The sequence below is a fragment of the Castanea sativa genome, chromosome 11, assembly GCF_040712315.1.
Source record: "Castanea sativa cultivar Marrone di Chiusa Pesio chromosome 11, ASM4071231v1".
Lineage (NCBI taxonomy): Eukaryota > Viridiplantae > Streptophyta > Magnoliopsida > Fagales > Fagaceae > Castanea > Castanea sativa.
In genome coordinates, this window is record NC_134023.1 from 4847148 (window position 1) to 4863130 (window position 15983).

The following is a 15983-nucleotide window of genomic DNA, read 5'->3' on the forward strand; positions in this document are numbered from 1 at the left end:
AGCACAGTAAATGAAGACGACTCCTACACTTGAAGAGAAAGAAAATCATGATTCCTACACTAGAAGAGAAAGAAAATCATGATTCCTACACTAGAAGAGAAAGAAAATCATCCATTGATCATTTCAACAAGGGATATTAAACTAGCTTGAAATTAAAATCACGACTCATAATCCCTTGCATAATTCAAGCATTATTGAAGACATTTAATCTCTTCTAGTTGTTCCAGGCCTCTGCAATTCACAAAAAAGTTCGTTAGCTCACCATTTTATACCTTGATAATATAAAAACCAACAACTATTACAAGGTTTCAAGGTCGTGGGTATTAATAAGATGACACTTTCTGTTTAGCAATTTGACCAGGAGTGAGAAATGAAAATCTAATTTTAAAATCAGCTATGACAATCTACTCAAGATTAATAAAAAGGTAAACATAAAATCTCCATGTTTTTTGAAAAGAAGTATTTGGGAACTGAATGAAATCAACGTAAATGATTAGGACACACTACTTAGATAGTCTTATAGTATAATTGAAATGAAATGCCTCTTACTTGAGCTCTACTTGGTCTACCTCTGCGAATCCCCAAACCAACAAAAGTACTTTTTATCAACTGTAGTTCCTTAATGACTTCCTCCATATTGATTCTCTCTTTTGGAGATTCTAGTGAACATAAGATTCCAATATTAAGGATTGAGAGTAAGCATTTTTGCATATCCTCATCAATATGCCTAAAGTCCTCAGTATTATTAGCTTCTTCTACAATTTCATTGTCATTGTCATCTTTTTTGTTGCCATCATTGCTGCAGTTGCCAATCCCATTTCTTCAACTTCTCTTGGCAAAAGCATTGGGTCAACAACTTGAATAAGCCTTTTTGGTTAGGACATCTTTACAAAGTTATGGAGATTGAGACCATCTTTAAACATATCATCAGTGGGTCTCCTTCCTGTAAACATCTCCAACACAAGGACTCCATAACTATATACATCCCCCTCAGTTGATGCTTCACCACCTATGCCATACTCTACAACTCAGGAATGGAGGGAAATTAAGCAATATTCTATTACAAAAATATGGCTTTAGGGTTTACAGAATGCAAAGTCAAGAAAATAAAACAAATCTATATTAAAAAAATAATGACATATGCTATTACTTTTGAAATTAAAGGAAACAATAATAACTTTATCCAGAGGGTCCAAATCACTTTTTCCCCCTCTTGTTGATTTATTTTGATTAAGAAAATATATCTGTACAGAGAAGGTACAAATTTTAGTCAAAGAATATCAAAATTAATATTTCTCAAAGTTTAAATCATATTTGAATGTTATTTTTGAATTAAAATTTGCAGTTTTATATATAAAAAATAATTAAATTAATTACGTGCTTGCGTGGTACAAATGTGAATGTGTTTTAACTTCTAAAAGAAAAACAAATACTAAAATTAAAAAGCATATATGACAAGAAAATCAAGGAGTTAAAAATCCTATCATTTGATAAAGTGACAAAAAAGTAAATAAATACATTGGAATAGTTAAGGATTTAAAAAAAAAAAAAAATATATATATATATATATATATATATATATATAATACCTGGAGCAACATAACCGATAGATCCCTTTAATCCAATTGTGCTAGTACACTTTTGGGAAGAATCATTTGAAGTTGTGAGGAGCCTTGATAAGCCAAAATCACTTACATGAGCAATCATATCACTATCAAGAAGAATATTGCTTGGCTTTAAATCACAATGAATGATTTTTGCTCACAATGATTGTGAAGATAGTTTAAAGCAAAAGCCACATCAATTGCAATAGTTAGTCTTTGAAGAACACTCAAATTTTTTGATTGATTGTTGCTATATGTCATCTGATGCAACCACATTTTCAAGCTCCCATTTGTCATGAATTCAAAAACTAGAGCTTTGAAATCATCACAATTGTAATTTATACTGGAGCAATATGTTAAGATCTTTATAAGATTTCGATGTCAAACATTTCTTAATACATTGCATTCTTCCATAAAACTCTACAAAGCACCTTTGTTTTGAAGGTTAAGAACCTTTACAGCAACTAATCTTTCCTCTTGATCAAGAGCTCCCTTATATACTAATCCAAAACTCCCAGATCCAATCAAATTGTCAAGAGAAAATCCATTAGTCGCTTGATGGAGCATTTTGTATGAAACTGTTGGAAGGAGATCCATCTTTGAGACTATTGAAGATGGTTTCTTTTTTGATCTTTTCCTCCAATAAAGAGCAAGAAAGGATGAAACTAGAAGGATACATACAACCACAAAAATAATTGTGATTGTTACTTTGGAAGTAAAGGACTTTCTCAATTTTGTAACGATGTGGCATGTTGTCAATTGCAATTGTGGAATGCCCCCGCAAAGCTTGTTGTTTCCAATAACTGATATTGCATTTACATTTCTGAAAACTCCTCCTGTTGGTACCTCACCCTCAATATTGTTGAATGAAATGTTCAAATATTTTTAAAAAGAAAGTGTCTAGACCCTTTGGAATTAATCCTGATAAGTTGTTTTGTGAAACATCTAAATGTTTAAGGCCTTTCAAGGAAGCCATAGATGAAGGTATGGTCCATTTAAAGTCTAGGTACACTAAGTTCAAGCAATTTCCAATTGTTGTAGGAATTTCACCAGAAAAATTGTTTTTAGCGACATCGAGTGAATTAATATTCTTCAAACTGTCTACTCAACAGGTAATTTGCCACTAAATAAGTTGTGGGATAAATTGAGTAAAAGTGATAAAGAAAAAATTTGAAAAACCTGTTGGGGTTTGACTCCACTAAGGTAATTTTCTGCAACATCCAACTTTTGTAAACTTTGACAAGTTCCAATACTTGGAGGAATGCTTCCTTCTAAATTGTTTTAAGATAAAAACAATTCAGCCAATTGAGTGAGGTTGCCAATAGAACTTGGGATTTTCCCTGACAATTTGTTTTCCGATAAACCCAGTCCTTGCATCTTCTGAAACTTCTCAAAAGAAGTAGGTATCATTCCTGTGAGAAGATTACCATCCATACCCAAGGCAATTAAGTTGATGAGATTCTGCAATGCTACAGGAATAATTCCAGATATTTTATTGCCTTCCAAATATAATCCAGTTAGTTGTGTTGACAAGTTACCTATAGAACTAGGCAAAACACCTTCAAATCGGTTTATTGAAAATGCTAGTATATTCATTTTGCTACAGTTTCTTAGAGACGGTAAAAAGTCCAAATCCCTTCCTAATTTATTGTCACTTAGTTGTAGGAATTCAAGATCTTGAAGATAACCCAAATTAGTTGGAACTGATCCCACAAAGCTATTATTGTTAAGGGCAAGTATTTGAAGTTTAGATGCATTGCACAAAGAACTAGGGATTGACCCAAAGAATTTGTTATCATTTATCATAAACTGTTGGAGATTAGGGAGAGTATAGGCAATATTTTCTGGAAGGGTACCACTAAGTTGGTTTTGTGTAAATGACAAGATTCTAATAGATGATATATTGTAGAGAGAGGAGGGGATCGTACCATTCAGTTTATTTTTTCCAACTTTGAAATATGATAAGCTTTTCAAACGGCCTACACTTTCTGTAATATTTCCCTTCCTATAAAGACTTTTGGGAATTGAATTGATTATTAGTACAAACACATAATCACACATTACAGTAGTAGAATCCAGCATAGTAAATGAAGACAACTCCTACACTTGAAGAGAAAGAAAATCATGAATCCTACACTAGAAGAGAGAAAATCATCCATTGATCATTTCAATTAGGGATATTAAACTAGCTTGAAATTAAGATCACGACTCATAATCCCTTGCATATTCCAAGCATTATTAATGACATTTAATCTCTCCTAGTTGTTCCAGGCCTCTGTAATTCACAAAAAAGTTCGTTAGCTTACCATTTTATACCTTGATAATATAAAAAACAATAACTACTACAAAGTTGCAAGGTCATGGGTATTAATAAGATGACAATTTATGTTTAGCAATTTGATCACGAGTGAGAAATGAAAATCTAATTTTAAAATCAGCTATGACAATCTACTCAAGATTAATAAAAAGGTAAACATAAAATCTCCATGCTTTTTGAAAAGAAGTATTTGGGAACTGAATGAAATCAACGTAACTGACTAGGATACACTACTTAGAGTAGTCTTATAGTAACTAAAATGAAATGCCTCTTACTTGAGCTCTACTTGGTCTACCTCTGCGAATCCCCAAACCAACAAAAGTACTTTTTATCAATCGTAGTTCCTTAATGACTTCCTCCATATTGATTCTCTCTTTTGGAGATTCCAGTAAACATAAGATTCCAATATTAAGGATTGAGAGTAAGCATTTTTTCATATCCACATCAATATGCCTAAAGTCCTCAGTATTATTAGCTTCTTCTACAATTTCATTGTCATTGTCATCTACTTTTGTTGCCATCATTGCTGCAGTTGCTACTTCGATTTCTTCAACTTCTCTTGGCAAAAGCATTGGGTCAACAACTTGAATGAGCCTTTTTGGTAAGGACATCTTAACAAAGTTATGGAGATTGAGACCATCTTTAAACATATCATCAGTGGGTCTCCTTCCTGTAAACATTTCCAATATAAGGACTCCGTAACTATATACATCCCCCTCGGTTGATGCTTCACCGCCCATGCCATACTCTACAACTCATGGAATGGAGGGAAATTAAGCAATATTATATCTATTACAAAAATATGGATTTAGAGTTTACAGAATGCAAAGTCAAGAAAAATAAAACAAATCTATATTAAAAAAAAAAATGACATATGCTATTACTTTTGAAATTAAAGGAAACAATAATAACTTTGTCCAAGAGGGTCCATATCACTTTTTCCCCCTCTTGTTGATTTATTTTGATTAAGAAAATATATTTGTACAAAGAAGGTACAAATTTTAGTCAAAGAATATCAAAATTAACATTTCTCAAAGTTTAAATCATATTTTACTGTTATTTTTGAATTAAAATTTTCAGTTTTATAAAAAATAATTAAATTAATTATGTGCTTGCGTGGTACAAACGTGAATGTGTATTAACTTCTAAAAGAAAAACAAATACTAAGCGAGAGTTAGTTAGCAAGAAACAAATAAAATTACTAAGTGAGAGTTTATGTTAATATGCTAATTATATGTACACCCATGCGAATATGTTGATGATACAAAAATTAAAAAGCATGTATGACAAGAAAATCAAGGACTTAAAAATCCTATCATTTGATAAAGTGACAAAAAGAAAATAAATACATTAGAATAGTTAAGGATTTAAAACAAAAGAAGAAAGCTAATACCTGGACTAGCATAACCGATAGATCCCTTCAATCCAATTGTGCTAGTACACTTTTGGGAAGAATCATTCGAAGTTGTGAGAAGCCTTGATAAGCCAAAATCACTTACATGAGCAACCATATCACTATCAAGAAGAATATTGCTTGGCTTTAAATCACAATGAATGATTTTTTGCTCACAATGATTGTGAAGATAATTTAAAGCAAAAGCCACATCAATTACAATAATTAGTCTTTGAAGAACGCTCAAATTTTTTGATTGATTGTCGCTATCTGTCATTGGATGCAGCCACATTTCCAAGCTCCCATTTGTCATGAATTCAAAAACTAGAGCTTTGAAATCATCACCATTATAATTTATACTAGAGCAACATGTTAAGATCTTTATAAGATTTCGGTGCCGAACATTTCTTAACGCATTGCATTCTGCCATAAAACTCTTCGAAGCATCTTTGTTTTGAAGGTTGAGAACCTTTACAGCCACTAATCTTTCATCTTGCTCAAGAACTCCTTTATAAACTACTCCAAAACTACCGGATCCAATCAAATTGTTGAGAGAAAATCCATTAGTCGCTTGATGGAGCATTTTGTACGAAATTGTTGGAAGGAGATCAATATTTGAGACTATAGACAGTGGTTTCTTTTTTAATTTTTTCCTCCAATAAAGAACAAGAAAGGTTGAAACTAGAAGAATACATGTAACGACACAAACAATTGTGATTGTCAATCTAGAAGCAAGGGACTTTCTTGATGTCGTAACTTTGTGGCATGTTGGTAATTGCAAGCTGTGGAATACCCCCACAAAGCTTATTGTTTCCAATAACAGATATCATATTTACATTTCGAAAACTCCTTACATTGGTACCTCACCCTCAATATTGTTGAAAGAAATGTTCAAATATTTTAAAAATGAAAGCTTCTCTAGACCTTTTGGAATTAATCCTGATAAGTTGTTTTGTGAAACATCTAAATGTTCAAGGCTTTTCAAGGAAGCCATTGATGAAGGTATGGTCCCGCTAAAGGAGTTCCCTTGCAAGCCTAGATACACTAAGTTCAAGCAATTTCCAATTGTTGTAGGAATTTCACCAGAAAAATTGTTTTTAGAAACATCGAGTGAATTAATATTCTTCAAACTGTCTATCTCAACAGGTAATTTGCCACTAAATGAGTTGTGGGATAAATTGAGTAAAAGTGACAGAAAAAATTTGAAAAACCTGTTGGGGAATGACTCCACTAAGGTAATTTTGTGAAACATCCAGCTTTTGTAAACTTTGACAAGTACCAATACTTGGAGGAATGCTTCCTTCTAAATTGTTTTCAGACAAAAACAATTCAGCCAATTGAGTGAGGTTTTCAATAGAACTTGGGATTTTCCCTGACAATTTGTTGCCATTTAAATACAATCCTTGCATCTTTTGAAACTTCCCAAAACAGGTAGGTATCATACCTGTGAAAAGATTATCTCCCATTTCCAAGACAATTAAATTGATGAGATTCTGCAATGCTATAGGAATAGTACCAGATATTTTATTGCCTCCCAAATATAATCCTATGAGTTGTGTTGACAAGTTACCTATAGAATTGGGCAAAACACCTTCAAATCGGTTTCCTCCTCCAATTGATAGTGTGCTCATTTTGCTACAGTTTCTTAGAGACGTTAAAAAGTCCAAATCCCTTCCTAATTTATTCTCCCCTAGATTCAGGAATTCAAGATCTCGTAGATAACCCAAATTAGTTGGAACTGATCCCACAAAGCTATTGGAGGAAAGTTCAAGGAATTGAAGTTTAGATGCATTGCACAAAGAACTAGGGATTGACCCAAAGAATTTGTTAATACCTATCTCAAACCGTTGGAGATTAGGGAGAGTATGGCCTATATTTTCTGGAAGGGTACCACTAAGTTGGTTTTGTGAAAGCGACAAGATTATAATAGATGATATATTGTAGAGAGAGGAGGGGACCATACCGTGCAGTTTATTGATTCCAATTGCAAAAATTGATAAGCTTTTCAAACGGCCTACACTTTCTGGAATATTTCCCTCTAAATCATTATCAGCTGCCGAAAAAGATACGAGTAATGAAAGATTTCCCAAGAAACTTGGGATTCCTCCTATCAAATTGTTTCTGGAGACCCCAAGAATAATAAGCTTGGTCAAAGAGCCAAGCTCCATGGGAATTTTCCCAATAAGTTTGTTGTTTGAGACTCTTATATGCCCAAGTTCAAAGAGTTAGACAAGTTGGTTGGAATTTCTCCTCCCAAGGTGTTATTTGTAAGATTGAGTTCTCGCAATCGGAACAACTGACCAACTTCCTTTGGAATTTCACCATAGAAGCTATTGTTTTGAAGGTTGACGGCCCTAAGAAAGGTGAGGTTGCCAATGTAAGGTGGAATGGTGCCACGCAAGTTATGACCTTGTAGTTCTAAGGTTGTGACTCTTTGATGACGGCGGCCGCATGTAATTCCATTCCAGTTGCAGAAGTGGAAAGAATCATTCCATGAGCTCAAGATTCCATATGGGTCATAATCAAGGGATTCCTTGAATTTGAGCAAAGCCAAACGGTCGGTCTCATTTGTTGGAGTGGCAGAAGAGGTCGTAGGTTTCAAGCATAGAAGGGTTGCAGTAAAGAGTAGAATGATATGAAGGAATGTAGAGCATAATAATGCAGGAAAATTGGGGTTGTGAAGCTTCATTGGTTTGGACAAGCAGGAAACTGGTGAAATTTTCGTGCGAGGTAGAGGTAGATACACAAGTTTGTATTATATATAGGCTGTTTCAGTTAGTTATGACAAAAAATCATTTGCGTACCTTGTAGTGCTTTAATACTATTTATCAAATACCTCTAAAAATATAAAATCCGTGGGATCTTTAATTGATCAATTTTTCTATGATTTAGTATTTAATAAATTGATAATGCGCTTCCAAATTAAAAGCAGTCCTGTCTAAAAATAAAAAATAAAAAGTGAAAAAGAACAAACAAAGAAATTACTTTGTTAACGTGCATAGTTATGTAATTGACTTCTAAATCGAGTCATAAAGAATCCATCGTCCATGCCAGTGTTGTTAGACTGTATTCTCCACTAAAAATTCCCTGACGATCTTCTAATCTTTGATGTAAGAAAACACATCGAATTTTAAAAAATAAAGAGGAATTGGATTTGGTGCTCAGCTACTTTTTTCTTTCTTATTTTACTTTTTTCCTGACTAATGACCATCATGTAAGCAGTAAGCCGCGTTGTTGTTGTCGTTGTTTTTTTTATTTTAGACAGTCACAATTATACAATTCATTTTATATATTTATTTTTAGAAAGGGATCCAATTATATATATATATAATTTATAATTTAATTGGTTTTAAACTTTTTAATTTTTGTACTCAATAATTTAATTACTTGCCAACAAAAAAAAAAACTTAGATGGACAAATGGCGAAAAATTGGATTCCAATTAAAATCCAATTTAAAATCTAATTGGATTTGGACTCTTTGATTTTTACACTCAATAATTCACTTGACACAAAATTTAAAATTAAATAGGACACACTGGCATAAAATTGAGAATCCAATTAAAATCTAACTAGATTTTCTCTTAGATTTGTCCATTAATATATATATATATATATATATATATATTTGACTAGCTTGTGATTGTCCCATATGATGCAAGAGACTTTTATTTATATAAAAATTTTAAATTTAGCTATGTAAGTACATACGCTTTTAGTTTAAACAATAGATAATAATGATGTAATAATATAATGTTTTTCAAAAAAAAAATTATACATAGTAAAGAATAATTAAGTACGTGTGAACAAATATTTAATATCCAAATTATTTTATGGGTTCTAGTTAGCTCAACTGATAAAGTCTCTGATGGTTGTATAAGAGATCTAGGGTTCAATCTCCGTCTACACTAAAAACTGATTAGTGTCTTAATCTGATGATAAAGAGCTATTATCAGGAGCGGACACCATAAGTTGAAACTCTCTCTCAAAAAAAAATATCCAAATAATTTTAAGATGCCAATGTAGAGAAAACAATCTCTTTTTTTCAAATATATATAATGTGTTTATAACTACTTTAATCAAAGTTATAAATTAAAAAAAAAATATTTAATATGAATCATAAATCAATTAAATCTTCTCAAAAAAAAAAGTTTTTTTCTATTAAATGTAGAAATATATGTGCAGATAATATCATAATATATATAGACAAGAAAAAGAAAAATCGATGACTAGGACAACCCAATTTTAATACGGTGAGATTTGGATTGTTTTTCTTTTCTGTTTTAAGATAGATACTAGTATTTCATTAATTTGAAAGATTTACATCACTAATGAATTGGTGAGTCACACATTATTAATAAATTAATAATGTGATTCCAAGAAAGTGAAAGCAGAATAATTAGTTATAGAAATTAATATAGCAAACCTCAGTTAACTTGGGTGAATAAGTTACTACCATCAGAAAAAATACCCTAACGTCAACACTACCGTCTAATTTGTGTCAAAATTAGTTTTCACTGGCCGTGATTAGAATAACATTTTGGTCGTGTTTTTCATTATTGGTTTTCCGGTGGGTTTGGTAAAAATTGTTTAAACTTTAAGGGCTACATTGATAGTGGGGCAGAACCAAACCCATTGCGATCAAAGTCTTGAAGTGTTTCGTGGGTTCCCAATCAAAGTCTTGAAGTGTTTCGTGGGTTCCTGTTAGCCCAACTGGTAAAGTCTCTGATGGTTGAATAAGAGATCTAGGGTTCAATCCCCGCCTACACCAAAAACCAATTGGTGTCTTGGTCTGATGATAAAGGGCTATTATCAATAGCGGACGTCATAAGTTAAAACTATCTCAAAAAAAAAAAAAAAAAAAAGTCCTGAAGTGTTTAGGTATTTACTCACTCTCTAGTCTACTCCTCTTACCTTCTCTTCCTTTTTGTTTTATTGTATGTTTATTAATTTTAACTCTGGTATATTAATTGTATTTTTGGAGAAATCTTCAGGGAATATAAATACATAGGGTGCTAGTCAACCAAGTTATACGAACTAAGATGTCCAAGCACCACTAAAACTACGAGATTTTCATGGGACATGTAGAATGACGAATTTTCTATAGAAAATAGAATGAACTGAACTTGATGTGTGATGATGCTGAAATTGTCAGTCAGAATGATCATTCAGTGATAGAATCATCCAAGATTGCCAAAAGTCCTGCAAGAATGAACAAAGAATGAAAGGTATATGGGTCACAAGTGTGGTGCCTGCCACAACGCCTCCGATAATAAAGTCAAATAGCAGAGAGAGAAAAGAAGGCCTGATAGCAAAATATGAGAGTATGTTATGTAGAAATTCTGTACCTTTTCAAGTCTTGGGGTGCTAGTATATATACACTTGCCTCTTCTTCCTAGCTGTGGAGGTGCTTTAATGGTGGTTTCAATGTGGTATCCATAACGCCTCTGTGAGGTGTTAATGATAAGATCTTCGTCTCTCTAACGGGAAGGAGATTTATTATTGTTATGTAACATTTCTTCATTGATTATGAGTGAGCGGCCTTGTCTTCATCTGGCGAACATTATATACTGGATGAAGACTAATGTTACCCTCTTCCACTAGCTGTTCCTATGGACGAGGAGATTGACAAGTCTATTAGCTGCCCCCCTATTCTGAGGTTGTCCATTTTTTGGGACAATCATGGTAATATGAAGGGTTTTTTTTTTGGCAATTATGGTGATTGGGGTTCCACCCTTCCACATTAATTGCTCAGTGGCGGCATGGCATGCGTCGTGGCCACGTGTCACGTCCGGACTAGCTGATGGGTCCTATTTCCAACAAGACCTTTCAGCTTTCCTGAGTTTTCGAGGCAATCTTTTTAACCCCTGTCTTTTTCTTCTTATTTCTCCATTTTCCCTCTACATTTCGCTCTGTCTTCTCAGTTTCTCCCTTCTCTCAGGTACACCTTTTTTTAGTCCTTTTTTTCCTTTTAGAGTTTTGTTGCTTTCCTTTCTTTATGCTCCTTTTTCCTTTTAGAGTTTATCGCTTTCCTTTCTTTGTGCTCCTTTTTCCTTTTAGAGCCTTGTTATTCCCCTTAATGGTTGATTATTCTGAAATTAGGCGCACTTCTCCCTCTGTTGCCTTCTTTTTTGCTTGTTTAGGTGTGTTTTTAGACTCCTCTAGTAACCATTGCATATGGGTTGGGGATTTTGTTCTAGGTGATAGTAGCCTAGGTCTGGTGTTAGGTAATCTGTACCCACTGTTGCGCCAATCTTTAGCTTGGTTTAGGTCTATGCATGAGGCTTTAAGGAGGGAGAGTATGGGTTCTAAGGTTAGATCGAGTGACTTAGAGACAGGCTTGTCATCTAGTGCTAGCACGGCTGGGGCCGAGATGAATACAGCTACCTCTATGCCTTCTTCTGTACACTCATCTTCTCGTCCTTCCGTTTCTGCAACATCCCGAACATTTCACGCCCTTAAAGAAAAGTGCCCTCTAAGAGTAGATACCTTTAGTAGCTTCAAGGATAGGTTCCAGTTCCCAGAGGAGACCAGGGTTCATCTTCCTAGGAAGGGCGAAAAGTCATGTGCTTTTGCTCATAGGGAGGTTTTTTTTATGAGGTTGCATTCTTGTGTGGCCTCAAATTTCCTGTACACCCATTTATAATGGAACTTCTTCACCACCTGAACATGGCTCTGGGGTAGCTCATGCCAAATTCGGGGAGAATCGTCATAAGCTGCATGGTGATTTGGACGACCATAGCTAACAAGGATATGATTACGCTAAATGGGTTCGTCCACCTTTACCACTTAAAAGAGTCCAAAGAGTTTGGTTATTATGAGCTTGTGTCCTAGGATAGAAAGTCTTGTCTCATCGTCAATCTCCCTTCTTCCTTCTGTTATTGGAAGTCTAGATATTTCTTTGTATCAGGTGATGGTTGGGAGACCCTTTCTGATGACTTTTATGGGGATGTCCCTAGGCTGCTGCATCAGTGGAAGACCCCTCAACTTGGTACGTTTGCCTCCCATGTGATGCTTTTCTTTCAATTTATTGCTTGTATTGATCATCCATTCTAACCTTGTGTATTCTTCTATTTTGTAGTGAAAGAGCATCCTGAGCTTGAGAGCAGGTTCAAGGAGCGTGTTCAAGAGGCTGTTAAGTATGCTAGTACTATTGAAGATTTTGACAAGCTGGTTGATCCACAGACTTTGGCTCGTTACTGTTTGGGACCAGAGCAGTCTCACTACATCCTCTGTGCCATTTGTCGGGAAGAGAAGAAAAGTAAGTTATCTTAAGACGAAAAATGGATCACCTTTTCTTTCTTTCATCTTCTTTTTCTGATTTTTACTTTTTTTTTCCTTTTTGTAGAGATGACGACTAAGTTTAACCTGGAGTTGTACACCAAGATCAAGATGAAGACGAACGATTCCTTTTCTAGCATCGGTACGCGGAGGTTAAGGGTTGTTAAGAAGGAAAAAAAGAAGGAAGTGGCGGAGAAAGGTTCGTCCACCCCTGCCTCGGACAAAGGACGTGATGCTTCCCTGAGCGTGTCCATCGAGGAGGTCATTCCTTATGCCAAGAAGTAAACGACTGGAGATAAAGGGAAGGAGAAGGTAGGGGCCAGCATATGGGCGGATGCGGGGACGGCTTTGGCTCGGGCAAATGAGGTGGTGACGCCCGAGGAGCTAAAGGAGATCTCTGGCGTGCCCTCTCATGAGATGGTGAACCGCCATGTTCATAAACGCATCCAGGTAGCTTTCTTTCATTTCTTCTTTCTTTTGTCCTTAAGCGTCAATTGCCTCAGCTAATCTTGACTTTTGTGTGGTTGTGATTGCCAGGTGTTAGGGGAGATGATGCACATTACTTCCCAATACTTGTTAAACGAAGAGAAGGCCATGGTAGCCACTTCCAAGGCAGAAGCATTGGAGGCTGAAGCTTCTGGCCTGAGGAAGGACCTGATAGCGGCCATGGATGCCAACAACATGTTCAAGGAAAAGATCCAGGCTTTGTTTAAGCAGCTGAACGTGGAGAGGTTGTTGGTGAAGCAGAAGGACGAACAACTTGTTGCATCCAACCAAAAGATGAAGAGTGCTATTGCCAAGACCGTCCATTTCTTTTAGCTCACGGACGAGTACAATGCAATTTTATTTGGCTAGTACTTTAAAGGTTCCAAACTGCTGAGAAGATACTTGGTGAAGCATGGTCCAAAAACGAATCTGGAGGAATTGGATTTTGAGGCTATTGATAAGGAGATTGAGGCAGACGAGGCGGCACAAGCTGCCCATGCTGCTACTGGTGAAGATCCTCCAGGGCCTGAAAAAGGGACCGACCCTCCTCCAGCCTAGTTTTATCACTTGTCTTCTTTCCCTCTCTTTTTTTTGGATGCTCTGCTTGTTTTGGGGCTATTAAACAATTCACAACATTTTTTTTCCATATACATATATGTGTTTTCCTTCTTTGCATTCTTGTTTGCTTGTGAATACTTCCTATTTTTTCATGACTTGTTTGTGAATGCTTCTTCGTGCCCTTCGTCCATTTTAGGACTTGAAAAACATTTTGCCCACTTATGAATTTTGCTTCATCCTTAGTTTTTAACTAGACGATTTACATCCATTCAAGGAATTTCATTGCCTTGGTTTCTGTTTAGACGATTTTCATCCTTCTAAGGAATCTTATCGTTACTACTCGATGGGGATGATGTACATCCATTTAAGGAATTTTATCGCTTTTCTGGTTAAAATGTCATATACCCTTTTAAGGGATTTCATCATTTTAACTTGGTTGGGATGATTTACATCCGTTTTAGGAATCTTATCATCTTTGGTGTGGACAATGTACATCCATTTAAGGAATCTTATCGTCTTTGGTGTGGACGATGTATATCCGCTTAAGGAATCTTATCGTCTTTCCTTTGCTTTGCTTAAAACGACTTACATCCTTCTTGAGGAATCTTATCATTTTAACTTGGTTGGGACAATTTACATCTGTTTAAGGAATCTTATCATCTATAGTGTGGACGATGTACATCCATTTAAGAAATTTTATTGTCTTTCCTTTGCTTGGCTTAAAACGACTTACATTCTTCTTGAGGAATTTTATCATTTTAACTTGGCTGGATATTTTGCATCCAGTAGACAATTTAGTTAAGAGATAGGCAGAATATGTTAAACATTGAATAACACGTTTATTGATCTACTTCAAAAAGCGTAAGAAATTATTGACTGCTTACAAATGGGCTTACAATTCCTACTTGTAATACCTCTTTAAGTGTTCAACATTCCATGGACAAGGCAATATGTTCCCATTCTGATCTTCTAGGTGATAGCTTCCTCGATGCGAGTAGTGGACGACTTTGTATGGTCCTTCCCATATTGGCCCTAACTGGCCTTGTCTTGGATCCTTCTTTGAGAGGCTTGATCGCTAACTTCCTCCAAACAATCCAGGTTCAACTTCAACCGGTTGTCGTTGCTATGTTCATCATAGAATTCTGTCCTAGGGCTGGTGAGTCCTATTTCAACAGGGATGACTGCTTTTGTGCCATATGTCCGGTTGAAAGGTGTTTCTCCTATTGAGGTTCTTGTTGTGGTTCAATTGGCCCGTAAAACGCTTGGTAACTCCTCAGGCCATGCTCCCTTTGCCCCCACTAATCAGGCCTTGATGATTTTCAGTAATGTTCGATTCGTTACTTTAGTCTGTCCATTGGCTTGAGGGTGTCCTGTAGAGGAGTACTTGTTTCTAAAGCCGAGGCTTAAGCAGAACGACCTGAATCCCTGGCTGTCGAAATGTCGACCATTATTTGAGATGATCATCTATGGGATCCCGAACCTGTACATAATGTTTTTCCATACGAAATTTCGTACCTTTGCTTTTGTGATCACGGCTAGCGCTTCTACCTCTACCCACTTTGTGAAGTAATTAGTAGTGACGAGTAAAAATTTTACTTGCTTCTTTCCTTATGGCAGAGGTCCCATGATGTCTATTCCCCACTGTACAAATGGCTAGGGTGAGGCGATGGCCGTCATCTTTTCCCTTGGGACTCGTTGGACTTTCCCGTACCTTTGACAGCTGTCACATTTCTTGACAAAATCTACAGCGTCTTGTTGCATTGTCAGCCAAAAATAGCTTGTTCTCATGATCTTCCTTATGAGAGACTTTGCCCCCATGTGGTCATCGCAAATGCCTTCATGAACTTCTTCCAAGATGTACCTGGCTTCTTCTTCTTCCACACACCTCAGGTAGGGCTGTGAGAAGCCTCTTTGTAGAGCTCGTCATTTAGCATAGTGAATCGGGTCGCTCACTTCCAAACCTTCTTGGCTTCATCAGGATTAGGTAGTAGTTGTCCATCCATGAGATACGATAGGATGGGATTCGTCTAGCCGGAACGGGTGTGCACTGGGAATGTTTGGAATTTCGCAATGCTAGGAGACTTCTGCTTTTCCACTTTCCAATCAGTCACCTTCGGTTGATCGTCTAATGACGCACTCCTGGCTACCTCATTAGCTTCTGCATTTTGATCCTGGGGGATTTGAGCAAACTTTACCTAATAGAACTTACCCATAAAATGACTTGTCAACTTCGAATACTTCTGCATCCTTGACTTCTTCACTTCAAAATCTCCATTGACTTGCCCTATGACTAGTTGTGAATCGCTCTTTAACAAGGCATTTTTTAGCCCTGTCAGTATAAATTCG

The 15983-nt window shown here is 35.8% G+C and overlaps 2 pseudogenes; both read right to left on the reverse strand.

The window, feature by feature from the left end:
• Positions 1 to 204: 204 nt before the first annotated feature.
• LOC142615933 (putative LRR receptor-like serine/threonine-protein kinase At3g47570) lies at positions 205 to 2201 on the reverse strand (annotated as a pseudogene).
• Positions 2202 to 2885: 684 nt separating this feature from the next.
• LOC142615934 (uncharacterized) lies at positions 2886 to 8016 on the reverse strand (annotated as a pseudogene).
• Positions 8017 to 15983: the final 7967 nt, after the last annotated feature.